Source organism: Protopterus annectens, chromosome 8.part0, assembly GCF_019279795.1.
Source record: "Protopterus annectens isolate FY-2018-M chromosome 8.part0, PAN1.0, whole genome shotgun sequence".
Classification (NCBI taxonomy): Eukaryota; Metazoa; Chordata; order Ceratodontiformes; family Protopteridae; genus Protopterus; species Protopterus annectens.
The window spans coordinates 267,264,740-267,289,832 of NC_056741.1; positions in this window are offsets into that span (position 1 = coordinate 267,264,740).

The following is a 25,093-nucleotide window of genomic DNA, read 5'->3' on the forward strand; positions in this document are numbered from 1 at the left end:
AGTTTATTTAACCACTTATCCAATTATGCAGCTTTTGCTAATACAGCAAGAAAACAAAATTGGTGAAACAAGAATGTTTTTATTAACCGCTACAAGATTCCAACAGATAATACAGGAAACATACTTGTCAACTATCCAGAATTTCACAGATGTTCAGATTTTTGCCTCATATTTTTAACCTGTTGTTGTTGGTCTTTTCGGCTTTTCCCGGTTAGGGGTCGCCACAGTGGAACTCCGGTCCGCTAATGATTGGCAGTAGATTTTTATGGTGCCGAGTTGCCAGCCCGACGCCCAACCTTCATCGACGGCACGCCCATTTACGCATGTCTTTCGGAGGCCACTCAACCTAGTCCTAATAAAATTAGTAGTTTTCTGGTAAATCATTGCAAAGTGAATTAATTAATTAGTGATAGACATTTGAATCTCTCATATATTTCAGAAGGTGCATGCTAATGCAAAACCTGCTATTCTAACAACTTAGTGTATAACAGCACATTTTAAAATCTGTCTGTGATTTTGTGCCTTTGTCCTGCCATTAGTTTTGCCTTTGTCAAGTGTTCTTTTGCTAAGCAGATTAGCAGTATGACAGGAAAACTTATTGACTAAGGGGCACATATAATGTTATGAGTCTATTGATTTATTTTTTTACACACCTCTTGGTTTTAAGTCCTAGATTTGACAGCTCAGACTATCAACAACTTGTTTCAATATTCTCAACAAGTTTAAGCATTCCCAATCACTTCTATGGAAATTTGTTGCAGAAGCTGAAGGAAGTTACATTCTGCAAAACATCTGCTTTTGAATGCCTGGCTGTGAGATCAGAGGCTGTTCAGCATACAGTGGTGTTTTTGGATTGCTGAATCTGGCTGAGGGATTAACATTTGTGCAAAATATGAGCACATCTTTAACAAGTCAGTCTTCCAGGAAAAGGCCCACCAGTCACACACTAGTGATCTACCATATCAGTACTGATTATTGTTTTGTGTTTTACGGGCAAGGAAGTTACTTACCTACAATGATGTGACAGAAGTGCCTTTGTTATCTATTTGAAATGTATTAGTATGCAAATGCATACAGTTAAGTAATATTACGTTTAGCTGATCACAACATGATCGTCAGTTGTAAGCAACTCGTTGACAGTGAACAGAATTAGGAACTATAGGCAGAAATTATTCATGAATTGTAAGTAGTGGCATTCATTTATATAACTAAAAATACTTGCCTGTTCAGAATGGTCAGTTCTTATCTCATTTGAGTAATGTGTCAGCACTGAGGCTTCCTCTAGGATCCGTCATGCCCCCCCTACATTTAATGGTTACTGTGATCTGAAAACATTTTTACTTTTTAAGTCATTATGGGTGCATTCAGGCCAATAAAACCAGGGCATTCAAAAGCTCTGTACTCTAACACTGGTGTATCCTTAAGGGGTTATTTGCATATATCTTATGAGCCTCCACAAGAGGAGGTATAAGATATCACACAGTGAAGACTCCAGCTTGGCTAGGTCGTTCTCAGAGGTTTTTACTGAGTGGTTTGTATGGGGGACTTTTTTACTCTTTGGTTCATTGATTATTTGAAAGGATTTGGATAGCATTCCTGTTCTTTTTCAAGGCAGTAAAATAAGTGGAAGACCGTATTTTAGTTTTGAGAGGAGTCAATTAACTATGGTGGATCTGTAAGAGAAGAACATAGGTGGGGTATTTTCCTGGCTCTGACTAGAATGCAATTTCTTTTCTGCCTGCTTTTGTCAAGGTGTATATTAAAGATGAGGGAGGAATACAAACAACATTCCTAGCTATCTAAAGTAATTGAGACTCTTAGTTTTATATGTTTTCTCATCAGTTTTGATATGTAAGAAGTTGGTGAGTTTGGAAAGCTAGGTCTTTGTCCCAGAGATCATGCATTTGGTGTTGGATGTGTTAAAGAGTAGATTTTTATTAGTAATCCAAGTAGACAGTGAATCAAGGTAAGCTTGTAGTTAGTGTTTTAGGGTTTGAAGTGAGTTCTTTGAGTGGAACAGGACCATATCATCTACATATAGCAAGACTGGTAACTGATGTAAGTTGTAGCAGAGGCTGATAATAGTGAAAGAGCTAGAATTGAATGCTGTAGTACACTTTTCATTAAGAGGGGCTTTGAATGGAATAAAGTTTTTTTCAATCTTTACTGAAAAAATCATTAGAGAGTTCTAGAGCCAGTATTAATTCTGAACTTAAGTTCAGGTCTTGCATATGGGTTATGAGGACGGACTCAAAAGCTTTGTTTAGATCCATAAAGATTTACCTCAATGAATGCCTTTGCCCATGTTGAGGAGTATTTAATCTGTAAATGTTCATGTTGCAGTCATAGTGCCACGCTCTCCACAGACTCCATCTTATTTGTGAGTTAGCAGTTTGTATTGTTGGATATACTCAACTAGTTGGGAATACATTAATATTTTAAGGACTAAATAATCTTTTCTATGATCTCATGTCAATTAACTGTGCAATCTTAATGATGATACAATTATTATCCTCTGCTCAGACTCCTCTGGTATTAAGCTACAAACTGAGCTGCCTCATCTGGAAGTGGGAAAAATACAGGAACTTGGTGATTAACTACAGCAAATCTACAGTGATGTTTGGCACTCATCCAAAGCTACCCAACAAACCTTATGTTCTAAGGCAAGACCCATTAAGATCATCTGACTTCACAGTAATTTAACCATGGCCTACTATTTGAACAACTAACATCCCACCTTACACACACATACACACACACAAACACACACACACACACACACACACACATACACACACACACACACACACACACACACACACAATTGGCATATATCGAGCTACGTTGTACAGCAAGTTAAGTTTGCCTGTAAATATACACATTTCCTGACCGCAGAAGCAAGAAAGCCCATTGGCAGTCATATGTTAATACCCAGGCTGCAGTACTGTGTCTCATTTTTAATTGCTCATCTCCACTTCAACTACAAGCATCCTCTAGACCACTCTCAATAAAATATGTCCCCTTATCCAAATTATCTTCACAAGCTGAACACCATTGCAAAGCACTGCAAAGAACTAACTGTCTCTCTATTATAACACATTTGTCCCTACTTTTGAACTCTCTAATATTCCCAAACAATTCTTGGTATACTGCTTTTTCAGCTTCCTCTTGTTCCGTTTTTTTCTGTCAAGCCTTCATGATGCCTTTTAAGAATGTCACAACATTTTTCTGTTTCGTTTTATTACCTTGCTCTCATGTTGTTTCTTTCATGGAACATTTTCAAATTCTTTGCACGGTTCTTCCCTATTACTTTTTTCTTTGCTTGAAATGCTGCACTTTGATATTGCCCTATTTTGCCAGCATTCCTGATATTTGTTGCTGTTTTGCTACATCAAGACCCTGCAGACACACTTATTTGAAATTGCCATCATTAAATTGCACCAGAGTCAAGATCTCTCCTCCTCATACACTCTGATACAACAATCCTGCTCCACACAGTATCATCATCTCATCATCTTCTTTTGGCTGTTCCCATTAGGGGTTGCCACAGCAGATCACCTGTTTCCATTTCTTCCTGTACTCTGCATCTTGCTTTGTCACACCAACCACCTGCATGTCCTCTCTCACCACATCCATAAACCTTATCTTAGGCCTTCCTCTTTTCCTGTTACCTGGTAGCTTCATCCTTAGCATCTTTTTCCCAATATACTCAGAATTCCTCCTCAGCACATGACCAAACCAACGTAATCTTGCCTCTCTGGCTTTGTCTCCAAACCTTCCAACCTGAGCTGACTCTGTAATATACTTATTCCTAATTCTGTCCACCCTCGTCACACCCAATGCAAATATTAACATCTTTAATTCTGCCACATCCAGCTCAAACTCCTGCCTTTTTGTCTATGCCACTGTGCGATGTTTAATTCTGTTCCCCTTTGTGACTCCTGTCTAAGAACTATAAATGGTATACATATCAATTACCCATATTTAGTATCAAACCTTTTTTCTGCCATCTTTGTAAAGAGGGCCTGTAAACAACAGCTCTTAGGTAAAGGCTCTCAGTCTTACCCTAGTCTTTTTCCTTATAGCCCACTGTTTCGTCCTCCATTTTACCTCTCCAGCTACTCTAACATGGTGAACACCAAAAGATATTGATATCTTAGTCATGGCTCACTATGTACAATATGTAACTGAAAAGTACTACATTCTTGTAGTGCACCTTTGTAAGGTTTAACATTCTGTTCTCTTCCTCTCTTTCTCTCTTTGTCTAACATGTACCTAACATACACCTAGCATACACCTAATGTACAGGTCTACATCCCGTGGTTGAAAGCTAATAATAGTGAACAACCACAACTTCGAAAACACCGGAACTCAGAGTTGTTATTGAGGGGTCACACTACAGTGTAGATAAGAGTATTTGCCCTTTCCTCACTATAGTGCAGTCTCGGAGTTGGTATATATAGTTAGCGGGGGTGTGGGGGGGGTGCAGCCCCCCCACAATTGCAACTTCGAGTTCTGGTGTTTCTGAAGTTGTGGTCGTTTGCTATTATTATCTTTTGACCATGTGATATAGACCCCTAACATACACATTACAAGCACCTAACATACAACTAACATGCACCTAGCATACACCTAACATATACCTAACATGCACCTAACATATACCTAACATGCACCTAACTTACTCCTAGCCTATATCTAGTATACACCTAAGGTACATGTAACATGTACCTAAGATATGCCTAACATGCACTTAACATACTGCTAACGTGCACCTAACATACACCTAGCATACATCAAATGTACACCTAACATGCATCTAACATACAACTAACATAGATTTAACATGTACCTAACATACACCTAACATGTACCTAACATACTCCTAACATAAACCTAGCATATGCCTAATGTACATCTAACAGGCACCTAACATACACCTAACATGCACCTAGCATACACCTAACATGCATCTAACCTACTCCTAGCATGCACCTAGTATACACGTAACGTACATATAACATGCACCTAAGATATACCCAACATGTACCTACCATACTGCTAACATGCACCTAACATAGCATACATCTTACGTATACCTAATGTACAATTAACATGAACATGAAATACACCTGACATGCAACTAACATACACCTAATGTACACCTAATATGAATCTAACATGCACCTAACATACAACTTGCTAATTCATTCTGTTTACTTACCTGATCATAACAATGTATAAGCATGCAGCTTGACAGCATCCGCTTTGCCCAGTCTTACTTATCTCATTGGAAAAATAATTATTTTTGTACATTAATGCTCCATTCTCCTTACCCCACTAAATTTATAGTTTTGAGCCCAGATATTCTGCTCTTGTTTCCTAAAAGTGAACCCCATTCCTCCATGTATAGCAACCAAATGTTTTATCCCTGCAGCATTAACTCTTCATATTTCAGCATTAATGGTACTTGTGGAGAACAAAATGTTCTTCAGTTATTGCTTCTGTCTACGAGGAATTCATCCCATTGCCCCACCCCCCCATGCACCACATGCATGCATGCAAACTTTTCTGGAGTCCTTTGTAGTCTGTTCATTCTACTTCCTTTCATTTTCTGAATTAATTTACAGACTTTGACTCTAGAGTGGTAATGTAATTATTTATATACTTGCAGCATCTTTTCCACAGTTTGGGGACTGTTTACCTCAAAAAAATAAATGCAGGTGAACACAACCAACAGTACAGTTTACAAACAAGAATCATCATGATAAATTAATGACTACATATAACCACACACATACACACACACACACACACACACACACACACACACACACACACACACACACACACACACACACACACACACACTCTCTCATATACAGACAGAGGCACAAGAACATAGGTGCTGCAAGTTGGCATAATGGTTAAGGTGTTTATCGATACAAGATACAGGGCTTGACTCTCACCTTTGAGGGAAGTTAGTCTTACAAGGGCAGCTAACCTAGCACCCACCTATAAACACATACATACTAGTGTGGTAATTTCCATGCTTAGTTATTTTATTTTATTTTTGTGTACTAGGATATTGTTTTTCTTAGTTCTTTGTATAGATTACAAAAATATGAATCCTATGTAATGTATGCTTAAAAATAGAAATCAATAGTTATAACCTATCTTACATATCTTGCTGTATGTAAGGCAGTGAATAGTTTATGGTATAACTAACAAGGAAACAAAAGACAAGGATCCAATAGTACATTTAAGTACAGAATAAAATTAGGTATTTTTTTTCGGCACAGTTTAATTTTTTCTGTGTACTCAGACTGTGCTAATAATGAAAGTGATAAACCACAGATACCAATTAGACAGGGAAACCAACCACTTATGCCTGAGATTATGCTTTCCTTAACAGTCATTAAGAGAGACAGCAGGATTAATCTGTCATTATTGGAAACAGACGAGAATGAGATTCTAATGAGAGATAAAACAGGAAATGCGAATTTGAGTCTGTGTGGTAAATGTCAGTGTATTCCAACTGAGTATGAATCACTGTGTTACCATGGTATACCAGCTGCAAAATGTAAAACAGATCAGTAGGAAATTAACTCTCTCAAGGACATCTTTTTTTTCACTGTTGTACAGCAACATTAACAGCATAATATAACTAAACAGTATCTCTCTTTCTTTACCTTTAAAGACTATGCTGCATGATTAGAGGTAGACAAGAACAATAAGCCACAAATCTTTTATCAGTCTATGCACCATATGTGAGTGTTACAGGGCGCAGTTCTAAAGTCTTGCATGATTTGCAATGATTTTTTAAAAAGAATCTAGCAAACTGGACTATTTTATGTATATAATCTGAGACATGGCAAATTAGGTTCTTCCAAACATAATGGCTTACACTGTCTAAACTTCACTGGCTGGTTTGATGAGTTAGTCTTCACAAGATGAGAATGTATACAAGTTGATGGTGTTACTGCTTAAAGATCAGTCAACACAGAACATCAGATCTCAAAAAATAATTAATGGGATTAAGCATTTTGTCAATTACGCATGTGATGTCCGAACAATATCCCACTAGACTGCCACCAAATAATGTGATGTCCCTTACTATCCCTGGGTCAGTAACTAATGAGCTTCAAGCCTCACTACTGACTCCAGTGTGAGACTGTCACTTAAACAAGAGTAATATTTCACAATTTTCCCCCAAGAGCACAACAGGAACACACCCTATAGTCCGCGACTGGGCTGTATACTTATGTCCATCCCTAATGTAACTCCTTATTGCACATTTCAGAGCAATGTGTCCCAGTTTAAGACATTTGATACACTCACACTTAAATAAATTAAATCTCACACATCCTAACACTTCTGGGAAAACCTGACACAGATTTCTAGCTGTGACCCTTCTGCAAATTATATGGTAATGCTGCCACCAATCAGAGTGTCTGCATGCCCTTCTAAAGGGGTGTCCAATTATGAAAATTAAATATTAAAATAAATAGTAGCAAATGACCCAAGCAGCAAGGGTTTCAGAATGGCCCAAAGAAGTTATCAAGGCAAGTATAGGCACTCTCAAATCACTAAAGAAAAACACTTATTGTCCAGCCACAATGTTAGTTAATAAAAATATTTAATATTGAGCAAAATGATTAAAAATATAAAACAGTAATTCCCAATAAACAAATAGAACTCAGTCGCCAGGAAAATGAAAGAAATACTGTCGGATAGAGATTCAGCAGTCAGAAAAAAAATCTAACTGATCTAACTAATTAGTTATAATTTCCTAATTAACTAGAGAACACTGTCTCTGATATAAAGTAAATTACTACAACAGAGCAAAGGCATGCTTGTAGTTCTTAATGTGTCCTTTTTTGGTATCTACTGCACAGTTTAACTGACAATTGTAACTGACAATTGACTACTGTAACTGACTATTCTTTTCAGCAGGCTATTTTATAGACTTGTCTGTCAGCTGTTCCAGATCTAATTTTTATTTCATATTTTTAAATTCAACCAACAGCTGTTTTTTTAAAAGTTCCTTCCTGTCTTTCAGCTTCTAACAGTAACACAAAGCAACTGTCAACATTCTGATGACATCATCTGCTGATCAGCTGAATCTGAGACAGTTTGCCTTTAGAATCTCTCTTCGCAAACATGTGCAGTTATAAATGTAAAAGGACACTGTTCAAGTCTTTAAAATATTTTGTTTACAATATCATAGTTAGTTATGCTGGCATACAATACACAGGACAATCTGAAATTATATACAAAACTTCAGCCAGGCATGCTAGCAGAGATGACAGTGTCTAATTTCTTCACATCCCCCAACCGTGACTCTAGTATGGTTTTCAAGTGACTCTTGAAAAATGACACTTGAGAAAAATGGGTCTGTCTGGGAATATCAACCCACTACTCTCCTGGGCAATCCATTTGGATTGGTATTATTAATCCCAGTGCAGCATTTTTCTCCTTCTGAGGTAACTTGGCTGAGCACAGCCCCCAACCCACAATCTGAAGCATCCACTTGCACAACAAACTCTTCACTATAATCTGGGCTGGCCAGCACAGGGGGTCCTCCCAAAATCTCCTTAAGATTTTGGAATGCCTGATCTCAACCTGTAGTTCACACTACCTTATCAGGTTTATTTTTCCTAGTTGGATCAGTAAGAGGTGCAGTCACTGCACCACTACTAGGCACAAATTTTCCACAGAACCCCGCTGTCCCTAGAAATGCTGTCACTTGTTTTTTAGCAATAGAAACTAGCCACGTTTGAACAGCTTCCACTTTTCATAGGTTCTGGCCTAGTCTTACCGCTCCCCACTCTGTGTCCTAAGTAAGTGACCTCTGCCATGCCCACCTGACACTTACTGGGTTTACTGGTTAACTTTGGCCTTTTAAACTGGACTGCAAATGCCCATAGCATAGTCTTTAATGCGGAGTTTAACCTCTCCATAAGACCATTAGTTTGGAGATGGTAGGGAATGGTCTTTAAATCGTTCACCCAACAACACTTCCACAAACAAGTCAGCAAGTCTGACACGGAGTTAGCACCTTGGTCAGTCAGTATCTCCCTTGGAAAACCTACCCTGCTGAAAATTCATAGCAAAGCACATGCCACCTTTTCTACATCAATATCACCTGCAAAAGGAATATTATGTACTGTAGCTAGAAGTGGCAGACGGTAGGATCTAAGCACTACCAAATGCCATACTACCTTACCTTCCAGTCCTCTCTTTGGAGTCCACTTTCTATACAGCAAACCTTCCTTCTCTGCCCCAATATCACCTGCACAAGGAATATTTGGGACTATAGCTATTATTGGCAGATGGTAGGCTCTATGCCTTACCAACTGTCATACTACTTCAATTCTAGCCCACTTTCAGGAATCCACCCTTTATACAACAAACCTTTGTTCCATTTTACAGACTCCACTCTTCCTTGAGCCACAGGTGCTTCTGTAGCCATCTCTCTCAAGCTTTGTAATGTAGGGTCCATAGGTTGAGCCACTCTCAACTCTACATTTGTGACCCTCCCAAGCTCCCCTTCTGCAGGAAGCATAGTAACTTCTGACAGCTGTACATCACTATCAATCTGGTTATCATCACTCCCCTTCATCCTTGCAGTTACTGTGTCCAAGGGAACATCAGTACCTCCCAGCAGCTGTGGCTCACTTTCAGACGTACTGCTACAGGACAGCTCATAGTCTGAAACAGCCACCACATCAGTCCCAGCTTCAGGTATGAGATCTATCTGGATGTCCCCCAGGCTACCAGACCTACATGCCTGTCTCCCAGCCTGACTATGTGTCGCTTCATGCACACAAGGCACTGAATCATCACAGTCATTCCCTATCAGGACATCTGCAGGAATATTCTCTAACACAAGCTCCCCTTCCACAGGAAGCCTAGCACCTTCAGACAGTAGTGCCTCACTGTTAATCTGGGTACTATCACTCACATCCATCTTTGCAGTCACTGTGTCCAAGGGAACATCAGTACCTACCAGTAGCTGTGGCTCACTTTCAGACTCACTGCTACAGGATAGCTCCTTCTCTGAAACAGTCACCATACCAGTCCCAGCTTCAGGTATGAGATCTATCTTGGACTCCCCTAGACTAAAGGACCTACATGCCCGTCTCTAAGCTTGACTGCATGTCACTGTATGTATACAAGGTACTGTATCATCAAAGTAATTCCCTATCAGGACATATGGAGGAACATCCTCAAACACACCTACCTGCTTGCTTCCTCTTCCACCCTCCAAGTTAAGATTAACCATAGCCAAAGGTATTTGGAATGAGGTCTCTGCCAAAGCTCTGACTGGAGTGGACTGTCCAAGCAAGTATTGATCTTCTCTAACCACTGCAGGCCTCACAATGGTTATATCAGAAACTGTGTCCCTCTTAGCAGTGACCTGTTTACCATCTACTAAGACAGAATATGAATGTTGGTGATAGACTGGTACCCCTGTTTTTCCAAACAACTTAACACTGGCAGTTTGTCATCACCACTTGCTGGCTCCCTCATCTTCTGTTTCTCACATTGCCTAGATGGACATTTGACTGCTATATTACATTTGAAAAATCTGATCCCTAACTGTGTACTTGGACAGGTAGTTTCCCCAGTTACTGGTGTACTCTGTTGGAGTGGTTTAGACTGCCCCAAATGGGCTCCCCATGTACATGTGCAGCATTGGGTATCCCTTTCTTTTGCATTGGTGCTCTGCTTACTAAGTAGACATCCCCTTTTCTCCCTAAATCCTCCAGAGAGTTGCACTCTCTGTTTGCTAACCAGATTCTCATGTCATCAGGCAAAGTACTGAGGGCTTGTTCCCTCATGAAAAGGTCTGCCAGTCCCTCAAAAGTGGTGACCTGACACCCACTCACCTATCTGTAAAAACAAGTACTTAAATCAGCAATACAATCATGTACACTTTCATCTGCCTTGTGTCTGTGTTCACAAAAAGTTTTCTATAAGCTTTAGGTGTTAGTTTAAAACAATTTAGAAGACAGTTCTTAACTTTAACATAACTCGAACAATCTACATCAGACAATTTTGACATGGCCTGAACAGCTTTACCATGGAGTAAGGAGCTAAACCCAGAACTCACGGCCATCATCATACTGTCTACATACCCTCTGAAATATGTGAATAAAACTATCAAAGTCATCCCCATCCCTGTATTGAGAGAAAAGCTTTTGACCTTTACAAGTTCTGAGGTCTGGTTATTCTCTTCCCTATTAACTCCATGACCCTCTAGAAGGATAAAAAGCTCACTTCATGCCAGTGCTGTCTCCCATTTTCCTATGCTACTAAACATTTGACCTCCAGTTGTTCCAGGTGCAGTCTCTCTGCTGATTCCAGTTCGAGACATTTGGCCTCCAGGTCATATTGATGCTGCTTCTCCTCAGCCTCCAGTTCATACTGACACTGTTTCTCCCTTTCTTCAGCCCCCAGTTTATATTGGCACTGATTTCCCCTTTCCTTATCCTTCAGATGTCGCATTCTCTTCTCAGCCTCCAAGTGCAGTCTTTCTAACTCCAGACAGATTCTTAGGTTCTCTGAAGAAAATGTGGACTGTCCTGTTTTGGCAGGCTGACCATTCCAATGCCAAACTGGATATCCTCTGAATGGCTGGTCTGATTTGAAGCTGCAACTAAGGCTTAGATGATTGCTTCCTTAGTCAGGTTGGCATACACCAGTCCTTTGGCTTCCCACTCCTTTTTCAACTGGTTCTTTTTCAGGTTACTATAGTATTCTGCTGACATTTTTGCCTTCTGTCCCCGATTAACTAACTAAAAAATAAATAAAACTGTGGTGAACTGAGATTCTGTATGTTAACTTTGTGGCTGTTGAGAGTGCAGACCTTAATGACAACTACCCACAGGCTACAGAAGTCAAATTAAAAATCCCACACTGCTGGCAATTAATATGATGTCCAGTTAATATCTCGGCAGACCGCCACCAATTAGTGTGATGTCCCGGAAATATCTCACTGGACTGCCACCAAATAATGTGATGTCCCTTACTATGCTGGGTCAGTAACTAAGGAGCATCAATCCTCACTACTAACTCCAATGTGAGACTGTCACTTAAACAGGAGTCATTTTTCACAAGTTTCCTTTAAGAGCGCAACAGGAACATGCTCTATAGCTTGGGACTGGACTGTATACTTATGTCCACCCCTATTGTAACTCCTTATGACATACTTCAGAGCAATGTGTACAAGTTTAAGACCCCTGTTACATTCACACTTAAATAAATTAAATCTCACACATCGAAAGACTTCTGGGAAAGCCTGATACAGATTTCCAGCTGTGTCGCTTCCTCAAAATAATACGGTAATGCTGCCACCAATCAGAGTGTCTTCATGCCCTTCTAAAGAGGTGTCCAATTATGAAAATTAAATATTAAAACAAATAGTAGCAAATGACCTAAGCAGCAAGGCTTTTGGAGTGGCGTGGAAAGGTATCAAGGCAAATATAAGCATACTCAAATCACTAAAGAAAAATGGTGATTGCCCAGCCACAATGTAAGTTAATAAAAATATTTAATATTGAGCAAAATGATTAAAAAATATAAAACAGTAATTCCCAATAAACAAATAGAATTTAATAACCAGGAAAATGAAACCAAAACTGTAGTATAGAGATCCAGCATTCAGAAAAAAATCCTCTAGCTGATTAGTTATAATTTCCTAACTAACTAAAGAATACTGTCCCTGATCTAAACTAAATTACTGCAACAGAGCAAAGGCAGGGATAAAGTTCTTGGTGAGTCGTTTTGTGGGTATCCACTACACAGTTCAACTGACAACTGTAACTGATAACTGACTACTGTAGCTGACTACTCTCTTCAGCAGGGTCTTTTATACACTAGTCTAACTGTCAGCTGTTCCAGATCTAATTTTCATTTCATATATGTAAATTTAATCAACAGCTGTTTTCTAAAAGTTCCTTCCTGTCTTTCAGCTTCTAACAGTAACAGAGCAACTGTCAAAATTCTGATGACATCGTCTGTTGATCATCTGAATCTGAGACAGTTTGTCTTTAGAATCACTCTTCACAAGCATGCACAGTTAGAAATGTAAAAGGACACTGTTAGAGTCTTTAAAACAATGTATTCAGACATCATAAATCAACATGTAAGAACTTACTTATAATATCATCAATAGTCATGCTGGCATACAATACACAGGACAATCTGAAATTATATACAATACTTCAGCCAGGCATGCTAGCACAAATGGCAGTGTCTAATTTCTTCACAAAGTGTTTATTTATTTATTCATACATTTGTTAACCAGGTAATTACTCTGGTTCAAGGATCCCGTTAACACTCTAACCCCCTAATTCTTATTACTTATCCGACCTTCATCTCTTCCACACATACAATACTCGCTCATCCTTTAACATTTCACCATGACAAACCTCACCCTCTTTCTAGCACTACTAACTGCTTCTACCCTAACTATCTTATACAACCTCACCTCATACAGCTTTCCCCTCAAACAACTACCAGTCACCTACTTCTACCAAATACCCCACTTTCCACACAACTCCCTCACTCACACACAACCCTACTTCCAACCACTCTGTCAATAAGCTTCCCTATAAACACAAAGTTGGGTACTTCAAAGCCAACTTTCTGGAAAGGAAAATTAAATACTATCTACTAATATCCCTACTCCACATTCAATCCCCAATCTCCTCTCCCTGCTACTTGCAGGTGACATACACCCTAACCCCAGCCCAGCACCCCTCTCCCCACATATTAATAACTCTACACAGTCCACTCCCCCACATGTATATCCTACCAAATCACATCACTATATATTCAATTAATATGAGAAGCATACTGAACAAAACCACTGAATTCCACTCCTAAATATCTGTACACTCCCCAGACATCATAGCCCTCTGTGAAACTTGTCTAAAACCCCATATTCCAGACAAAGATATCCTACCCCTGGCTACAACATCTTAAGACTTGATAGAACCCATAAAAAGCAGGTGGCATTGCTATCCTGTTCTCTGATCTCTTTTCCCTAACCCCACTAACTATCCCCTCCTCCTTAGCCTCACATGCAGAAGTTCTTGTTGCAAGTTGAATACTCACATCTCACTTAATATAGTTGTAATCTACATTCCACCTGGAGATAACATTGCAGTACTGGAAAGTATCCTTTCCTCGCTCTGTACTGACTTCCCCAGTGAAACTATACTCCTTGGACATGTCAACATCAACTGCTTAGCTCTCTCCACTGAATCCCCCTCCACTTCTATCAAGTAACATGGCTTCACCCAACTAATATCCACACCTACTTATACCTCTAAATCTACAAATCATTTATCTCTCCTTGGCTGGATCCTAGTAACACCCCCCCATATGTATAATTTCCCCGAAACCTTACCAGATACCCTTAGTGACCACTGCCCAATTAAAGTCCTCCGTTTTCCTCCTCACATGTATAAACCATATAAGCTCAAAGCATGTTGCAAATTAAACAACTTTGACTCTAATAAACTAAACAGCCAGCTCTCAGCTATCAACTGATCATTCCTTAGCCACATACCCCTTGATGAGGCAGTAATGCAATTTAAAAAAAATATTCCTTAACATTCTCAACTCCCTAGCCCCCATACGAAATATTAGAATAAAATCAGCTGTATTCCCTTGGCTAACAAACTCTACCCACACCCTAATGGCTCAGTGGGATAAAACCTAGAAGCTCTGGACTAAAACCAAACTCCCCTCCCATCTCCAACATTATAGACACCTACACAACCTTACTAAGAAAGCCATCACCAATGATAAGAGAAACTACTACACAAATCCTCCTGTAACACACTTAAACAACCCAACGAAATTCTGGCATATAATTAACAAAATCCTTCATCCAGGAAACCCCTCCTTGCCCCAACCAAGTCCTACAAACACTCCTCTTCAAACTGCTTCTAACTTTAACTTCTATTTTAAAGACTCCATTAGCAAACTAACCAACCATCCAACTCCAACACCGACCCTACCCCACCTACCAACTCTCTTAAAACTTCCAATACCTCTTCAGCCTTCTTCCTGAAAACTGTATCCACCAACTATATTAAATTCCTATGTTTTAAACTTAAGCCATGCTCTCCCTCAGTAGATTATCTCCCTCAACTCTTTCTCCAGAAAGCAGCCAACTTCATAGCCCTACCCATCTCCATTCTAATTAACCAAACCCTCACTGAGGCCAAAGCCCCAGCAATCTGGAAAATATTCTACACACTACCCATCCATAAGGGTGATAGCTCCACCCAACTCTCCATCTTTAGGCCCATTGCAATTCTATTGCCCCTCTCAAAGATCCTGGAAAATTGTAATCACAAACAAATCCTACAACACCTCATACAAAAGAACTTAATCACCCCCACCCAACATGGCTTTTGCCCTAGTCATAGTACCTCTACTGCCCTCATCTCCTTTATCAACACCATCTCACAAGCTAGAGACCAGAACAAACTAGTCTCTTGCCTCTTTCTTGATCTGACAAAAGCTTTCAACATCATCTCGCACCCCCTCCTCTTAGATAAACTCTCTGAACTCAACCTATCTACCTCTGCTATCTCCTGGTTCTCTAGCTACCTCAGCAATCATTTCCAATCTGTAAAATAGCTTTCTGCTATCTCCCCAGAGTACCTCAAGGTTCAGTACTGGGCCCACTATTATTTAATATTTTCATCAATCGATTATCTACCTCCACTCCTTAGTCATTGCTGGTACAATATGCTGACTCCTCAGTCAGCACCAAAGCTGATACCCTCTCTGACGTTCAGACTACAACTCAAAACTCCTTCTTATTTATTGAAAAATGGCTCAACCAACACCAGCTAATCTTAAACCCAAAGAAGACTAAACTTACTTTTTGTCCCAAAAACAATGAATCGTCTAAAACCTACTTTTTCTATCTCTTTCCACAATAACACACTTATCTTGGTAGAAACCCACACCAAACTACTTGAGATCATTATTGATGACCAGCTAAAATTTGACTTACATGTACTCAGTAACATTAAGAACATTTTTATTTATTTATTTTACATTTGTTGACTGGGCTGGTCCAGCTGGATATATTTCCATTTTCAGTAGAGGCCCGGGGAGAAAGCTCCACATATAAACAACAAAATGTTTTACAATGTACAAGAAAAAGTATTACAATTTGAATAATGGGTAAAACTATGAAACAAATTATATAAAACATAATACACCTACAAATCATTTTTACAGTATGAATATCTAAGGCAATTACCAATACATTGTTAAGATACATTCATATCCTCGGTTATTCTAGTTTACTCCAGTCAGTTACTACTTCCAAGGGGGTAAGCATTAGTAGTAGTAGAAAAAGGAAGAAGTATAAAGATAGGCAAGAATACTACTTTTAAGGATACATACAAAACCTAAGTAGTTCAGATTGCTTATGGGTGCTACTACTTCAGAGGGGAAGACAACAAAGAGTTGAAGAAAGTAGGAAGTCTAGAGATAGCAGCAAGAAAATCCAGAAGATTAGTCTGAGTAACAGCAAGGGCATAGCCAGTGAGTTTTAAGGTGTTTCTTGAGACTTTGTTTAAAGAGTGGCAGGGAGGGTAGTGAGGTTAGGTCAGATGGCAAGAGGTTCCATTGTTTTCCAGCAGTACTGGAGAACAAGGAGTCCCCAGCCAAGTTATTAGACTTGGTGGTGCTAGCTAGAAGTTTGTTGGAAGAGCGTAAGGAATTAAGATTTCTATAGGGTGCTATAAGGTTGTTCAGTACTGGTGTGTTGTTGAGTTGGTAGAAAATCCTATGGACAATGGTAAGTTGGGAAAGTATCAGAATGTTTTTTAGTTCGAGCCAGTCTAGCTGATGAAGGTTAAGACAGTGGTGCGTTCTATATGGGTTTCCAGTGGCAAATCTAGCAATACTATTGTAGAAGTTTAGTAAGATTATTTTTTTTTTTAGATTTGTGTAAATGGGTGCAGCATAAAGAAGAGTTGAAATTAGATGGGCGTGGGCAATAGTAGTTCTGGCTGTTGGAGTTAAGAAGGGTTTTATCCTATATAGGGAGCCCAGTTTTTTATTTACAGATTTAATGGTGTTATTAATGTGATTATCAAAGGTGAGGTCATTATCAATTGTGATTCCTAATAGTTTGGTGGTAGAGTTGGGGGATATAAGGGTGCCATTATTGGATCGGGTGGAGAAATCTATGGGGGAGGACTTACTGTTTGGTGTAAACAGCAGTAGCTTGGTCTTTTTGGCATTCAAAAGAAGGCACAGTTTCAAGAACCATGACTCTACTGTGCTGAAAGTTGTCTAGGCTAAAGATTGAAGTTCAGATATAGAGTTGGCAGAGCATATGATCGTAGAATCATCAGCATATCATATACAGGTGGCTTGAGGGATAGCTACATGAAGGTCATTGATGAATAAAGAGAAAAGAAGAGGACCCAGAATAGAGCCCTGAGGGACTCTGAGGGAGACTGGCTGGTGGGATGATAGCTGATTCTCCCAAAGAACTGCCTGTTGTCTGTTACTAAGGTAGGACTTGAACCAGAGAATTGCTTTGGCATGTAGAGCGAGGGATGACAGAGTATTTATGAGTAGGGGGTGGTTAACCATGTCAAAGGATTTTGACAGGTCAATAAAGAGTGCTGATGAGAGGGTGCTGTTATTACAGTTGTTGTTAATGGAGTTGGTGAAGGATAGGAGAGCTGAGGTGGTACTATGAAAAGGCCTGAAACCATGCTGGCAGTTTGCTAGAATGTTATGTTGAGTTAAGTAGTCCATTAGCTGATGGTGGATACATTTTCCATAATCTTTGATAATGGTGAAAGGAGAGCTATAGGTCTGTAGTTAGAATAGTCATTAGAGTTACCTCCTTTATGTAAGGGGATAATGTGGGAGATTTTCCAGAGATCTGGAATGGTTCGTTCAATTATGGTACGGTTTATCAGGATGGTTATAGGATAGGCAACTACTTCAGCTGCTTGTTGAAGGTATTCAGATGGTAACTCATTGGCAGAGGGAATGCAAGGCTTAAGTTTGTGGTTAAGTTTTTGGATATAAGAGGTAGAAATAGGTTGTAGTTGGAAAGTAGGCCAAGTATCAGAAAACCCACCAAAAACTTGGACTCCTCTACAGGAGCAAAAACATTTTGTTTAGTAAAGCCAAGACAGCCCTATCCCACACTGATCTACTCTCAGCGCTTCTCTATGGCTCTCAAATACTCACCAACTTACAAACCACACTCCTCTCTAAATTAGAAACCACCTACAACAAGGTTGCCAAATTTGGAGCTGAACTCCCATACTTTTCTCACCACTGTCTAGCACTCAGGAAACTAAACTGGTTACAGCTTCCCCATAACCTTCTCCTCTCTCAGCTTCAGATAATTCAATCTATACTGCACTAGTCATCTTTCTGTCCTAGCATTTCCTCTATTATCTCCTTCTACTCCCCAGCCAGGACACTTCGGAGCTCAGAACAACATCTCCTTACCATACACAAGCCAAAGATCAACTTCTGCAAAAACCTTTACAGCTATACAGCAGCTGAAAACTGGAAGAAACTTCCACTTAATAATTCAAAATATTAAGCCTAAACATCAGCTCAGAAATGCATTAAAAAAACACCAAAGCAATAAAAGACTATGTCAGTGTAATCATCCCCCAGACTGATCTTACTTCTCTCTGCCAACCTGTCTCCCTTTCCCCTCCCTCAGCTGTATCACCCTACTTCCCTTCTCTCCCACCTAATTTCTCTGCATTACTCCTACTTTTTCTATTTTTCTTTACCTTTTACTTGTATTATACTATAGACATAAACACAAATTATTGTAGCTAACTAGTTCTTTCCCACAGCTAGTTTTCAGGTGAAGTGAAGATAAAGAATGCAAATTTTTCTATTTGTGTACCATTTACTCTGTACTGTAATAATCTGTACATTTCTGATGTTCAGAAGCTATTAGCAATCTCATGTCTTATCTCAAATTTGTAATTTTTGTAAATGTTATAAATCTTGTTTTATATAGCTATGCTTATGTCTTTGTAGTTATGCATTTGAGTGTCTATGTATTTGTGGAGGTTTTCTCCCCGGGTCTCCACTGAAAAAGGGCTTCTGCTCAGCTGGACCAACCCAGTTAATAAATGTCAAATAAATAAAGAAAGAAATGTTTCTTACCATTTTATTTATTTATCTTTATTAATTGTGAACTGTACCATACTCAAATAGCAGCCCACTTTCAGGAGATTCCCATAGAGAAACATTTCACAGTACAATTATCAAAAACATTCCATTGCAGTTAAGTATTAGCATTCTCCTGTATATAGAAAATAAGTTGCATGCATGCATGAAATGCATATTTACATGTAACAATGATATTACTGGTGCTGTACAGTTCTAAGCTCGATTTCTTTCCATTGTGATGGGTGGCCATTCTGGTTATTTGAACAATACATATAAACATTTAAAATCTGATTTAAATGTAGACTTTAATAGCAGAAACGTATTATGTCTCTGTGATTTGTGTGTCTATGTGGATTGCTTACAGCAGTTAATATGGAATTATATATTTGCTTTCGATATCAGATTTATAGGAGAGAGACTATAGCAAAAGTAGACAGTCATTAAGAGAGACAACAAGACTTAGATTAAGGATTTTCAGGTTTTGAAGGAAAAAGTGTGTTGTGCAGTGCCAGGACACAATAATCAGACAGTTATTCTAATGGAAATCCTAGGTTAATGTAGAACAAAAAGAAGACAAAAAAGGGGAAAGTACTGTTATGTTAAGCCATTCATATGTTTATTATTTAGCTTAGCTTAAGTAAGAAAAGAATTATAGGAGAGCTGTGAAATTTGGTCAAGGTGCTCCTCAGGGTCAGTGGCTGGATGTGTTAGTATTCGAGGCCTTGGATACATACCTCCAAACCAGGGTCAGTGGCTGGATGTGTTAGTATTCGAGGCCTTGGCTACATACCTCCAAACCACTTAGCACAAAGATCTGTACAAAGCCAAATGTAATGTAGGGTCAAAGGCCCAACATATGGAACAGATTTTAATTCTTATAAATGTAGAAAGGTGCTACAACAGCACCTTTCTACATTAGCATACCTTTTTCTGGAGGACACGAAGCCTGGAACTCAGAGTTCTCTCATTATTTGTCAATCCTCAGAGATTTTCCAGAAAACACAAAATCACAAAATCTGGAACAGATGAAAAATATGTGGCAAAAAAACTTGACATTCTGCTAAAATTTGGACAGTTGAGAGGTATGCTTGAATGGGCCAGTAGCTATTTAGGCCTTGAATAGTCTGATGCATTGCTGTGAACTTAGATCCTCATGCAAAGAGTAGCAGACTGTTGACATACAGACTAAGTACAGTACACCACTGTGTTTATTTTTCCTCTGGCAGATTGTAGAGGTTTGGGTGGGTAATACAATCTATGCAGTGTCAATAGTACCTGACAGCTAGATAAACAAGTGATTTCTATGCAATATGAGATGACAGATTTTTATTTTGTTCCCACAGTTCAGCTGTTCAAACGCAGCAAGGCTGGTATAGTGGTGAGTTGTTTATCATGAGTTAATATAAAAACATTTTATAGCCCTTTTCAATGTTTTTGTTTCCCTAGCCAACCATTAAGGGTCTCCATTTGATTCCCTAAGAGACCTGCATGTTCTTCTCTAGGTTCAAGAGTCCACTAACCCATTAATTCCCCCTCAGGGTTGAGAGTTGAGAAACAAAAGTATTAGTATTATCCATTGTGGGCTCAGGCTGCCATTGTTAAAACATTTGCATAGCCCTGCTGCTGCTGTGACTTTTGTTAATGCTTGCATCACAGTGTCCGTACAAGCTTTCATGCACGTGTCCTTTTTTGTGGTACTGCATACCACAGCAGCAAGCATGGTACTCATAGTCCTCCACCTGGACCAACAACAGTCCCTCCACTGAGGTGGCCAAGCCAATACTTAATGTTCAACTCTCACCTCCCCTATGCCAGCTCCTCTGGTGCCTAGATACCAAGCAACTCCTGGGTGACTGGGACAAAAGTCATGGTTTTACTCTATAAGCCACAGAGCTGACTCACTCAATGTATACTGTTGCAAGGAGTGGCATTTCTGTCCACTGTGAATGCAAGGATATACGTAAGCATCACTTGAGGTATGAAAAGTTTGTGGAAGCTACATTACTGAAAGCTTGGTTTGCTAACCATTATTTAAGTCTGTAAATTAGTAAAGAACCTGCCACTTCCCTTGTTGTGGCTGCTCCAACTGAGCAGTGGATGATTGTGCTGTGTAATAAGGAAGTGCCATGGCAATAGCGCATGTTATTGTGCAGCATTGCGCAACATTGCTACATTATTTGTGTAATACTTATTTATGCCTTTCTCTAGACTCTTTGTAATGGGCTAATATCCATTTAGCTATTTTAAATGGCACTTTTTTGTAGTGTTGTGGAAGAGAAGTTGTTGGATTAAAGCAGATCAAAAACTGTGGCCAAAAGTAGTGTTGCTTCATGCTAGCATACTATGTGGTATGTCCATGCGTAATTAGTAATCCTAAATCATTTACACAATTTATACACACTCAATAAAGTATACTTATAAGAGTATCATTGTTGTGGCATTTGTATTGTGTCGTGTTATGCAAGATTAGGAAAATGTTTTTTTGTTATAGTTTGTGAAGTGTAGTAGCTTTTCTACAAACCTCTAAAAGTTATTTTAGTAGTGCACAAACAGGGTTAAAGGTGAGTGTTAGCCTTCCCTTATATAATAATAATAATAATAATAATAATAATAATAATAATAATAATACAATGGGGTATACAGTTGCAGACTGATAAAAGATTGTTCACGCATCAAATAGCAGGAATATAGACAAGATATCTGACACAGAACAGTAACTTCCAGATTTTTAACCCTCTTCAAAAATGTAGCCGTCTGCCCTCTCTGTTGCCGTTTAGTGTATCTATGCTATCAAATGGGAAAAAAAAAACATTCCTAAATGAGAGGCTTTAGCAAAAGAAGAAAAAAAAGCAACCAAGCATTCTTAAACAATAACCATTAAACGGAATATATATCCTTAAAAATATTCTATTTTTTATTTAAATTCTAGCACATAGCATTAGACAAAATAAATAATTTAAAAAACATACGCCATGGCATATAATAATGTTTAGGTATGTTGTATTTTATAAATTCTCAAGTATTAGAATTCTTACCCTACCATATGGAGTTTGTGTGTTTATAGACAACTTTTAAGTTCCTAGGTGTTGCTGTAACTAGTCTGCACAATTGGATGAGTGATCATAGGGAATCCCTTAGGTGTCCGTTTGTAGTATATATGGGGGGGGCAGGGTTAGAATGATTGTTACCAGAGTGTAGAATTAATAAACATGGGGCAAACTCAGCAAAGGGAAAAGGACAGAAGCAAGACAAAGAGTAAACATTGATAAAAGTATCATGAACATGCAATAGTAGTGAGTGGGGTAAACTATTGGAGAGGGGGCAGTAGTAGCAAATCATGGCTGAGAATGACAAGAGGGTTAGAGAAGTGAGGATAGTGATTAGTAGCATGATAAGTAGCACGTATTACTAGGAGGCAGGTAAGCTAAGTAATGTGATGGGTCAGTAGGAAGAAGGAATCATTTGATGTAAGAGGGTACTTAAGCTTATATTCAAAAAATAAAAGTGGACTGAATGTCTTCAGAGCTAGTTTCATCTACCCTTTGCAAATATTGCATACTAGGCAGTTGTTTACATCTTTTCCACATCAAGTTCGTCTCCATACCTCTCAATCTCTTAGAGCAAGAAATCTGGACAAAGCCACATATAATGGGGGATAAAGACACAAAAAATAGGGACACTTTTTAAATATTACATTTACATACTTAGAAAGTTTATAGACTAACAGGTTTTGCATTAGCATGAATTGACTGAAGGATATGAATTCTGACACTCAATGTCTGCCATTATTTTTTCACTTCATTTCTCAATAATTTGCCAGCGATTTGCCACTAAACCACAGTTTGATGCGAAACTGGCCAAAAATATGAGGTAAAAATCTGAGCATTCTGTGAAAATCTGGACAGCTGAGAGGTATGTTCTTTTCTCCTTCAGTCTGTCAGAAGTTAATATAACTGACATTGCTACACGTTTCTGTCTCCCTTCACAGTTTATCTTTTCACACTCACCTCCCTTCTTTCGCCACTGATCTATTTATTTTCTGCTATCAATAACTTTTTATAATTTTCATAATAGTGTTTTCTTGTACAAAAGACAAAATAATTACTTCTTGCTAAACTGAGTTCTTATTTAATCTATATTTCCACGTCTGCGCTTTGAGAGTGGAGAACATTAGTTGCATGTAAATTTTGTAAAGCTCATACAGTTTCATATCTTTACATTTGATTCTTATTTCACTTTCATCTTGTTTTTGCACATCATATAGTCTGCTTGCTGTAGATTCATCCACTGTTGTTTTTGCCCTGGCTATTTCCCAATATTCTGTTTAACTACATATAGTAAACTCCAGCTTTGTACACTGTCTCTATATGTAGTTTGTGTTCAACATCCAGTACCACTTGTTGCCTTCTCTCTCCTCTTTTCCACTGTCAGCACCTTCTTTCAGACTGCCTGTACTTCATTATCAAATCCCATCGTGTCTCTGTTTCTTCTCCCAGTTTTTTTTTCATTCCCTGCTAGTCAGTATATCTTCGCTTCTCGTTTTCCCCATACCGTTCTCTGATCCATTTTGGACCTGTTCACTTGCTTCCCTTCACCATTTCCCATCACATCTGGTTTACTTCATCTTCATTATATTTACTATGTTTATAAAATATATTATTGTTGCCAATTCACACTCTTTATTTTTTACTGTTACTTTCTTTTTTACACCATTATTATTTTTTAATTAAAAGCTTTATTACATTTTTCTTCTCTTTCCTTCTGTGTAACACTTTCTTCCCCTCTCCATTTTTTCTGCTTATGACAGACATTTTCCCCACCTGATTGTTAGATTATATTCTATTATTCAGTTATTGTATCATTTGCTACTAAGTTTTCTTTCCTGTATTCATTATCCTCTGTCTGTTCTTCTTCCATTTATCATTCTTCATTTTCATCTCCACATGCTAGAAGATTTAAACTATAGTTGATGTGACAACCTGATTGCATGTGTAAAAACGGAAAAATGTGGGGGATAGATGTATGGATGGCCCAATGGATAGATGGATGGGTGAGTTGATGGAGAGATGGTATTGTGTTGAGAGTAGACAGAAATAAGAAGTAAAGCATATTTTAATCTGGGTAAGAGAACATTGCTGACTGTTTAATGGTTTGGTTTTTCATTTTGGTGGTGTGATACTTGATTTTGGTTTTTCGTTTTGAGGTGTTCACTGCTAATTTTTTTTATGTTTGAGATATTGTATAATGCTTTAGTAGAGCCATCGCTTTGTCTACCTGTAGTTTTGAGTGAGTGCTGAATGAAACATGTTGGTTAAGAATTACACCCAGCTATGTGGGCATTAAATGCCAGGCATTTAATTGCTGGAACCTGTGTTCTGAGAGACTGCCTTCCAATCTATCTGCAAATATACAGAGCTGAGTATATATTTTTTGGTTTTAGAGTTTGTTAATTGTTGCTTAGATCTCTGTTGAAACTATTGTCTAGCTGTTCTGAAAGACTGCTTTCCAATCTATCTGCAAATATACAGAGCTGAGTATATTTTTTTTGGTTTTAGAGTTTGTACTGTTAATTGTTGCTTAGATCTTTGTTGAAACTGCCCCCCCCCCCATTTTCTGCCGTGTCTTCAGTTGGTATAACTATTTTTTACAGCTTGTGTGTTATCTAACTCAAAGATCACTTGCATAAAATTAGACCTGTTAGTAACAGCCTGCATTTAATTGCTGGAACTTGTGTTCTAAGAGACTGTCTTCCAATCTATCTGCAAATATACAGAGCTGAGGATATATTTTTTTTGTTTTAGAGTTTGTTAATTGTTGCTTAGATCTCTGTTCAAACTATTGTCTCCCTGTTCTGAGAGACTGCTTTCTAATCTTTCGG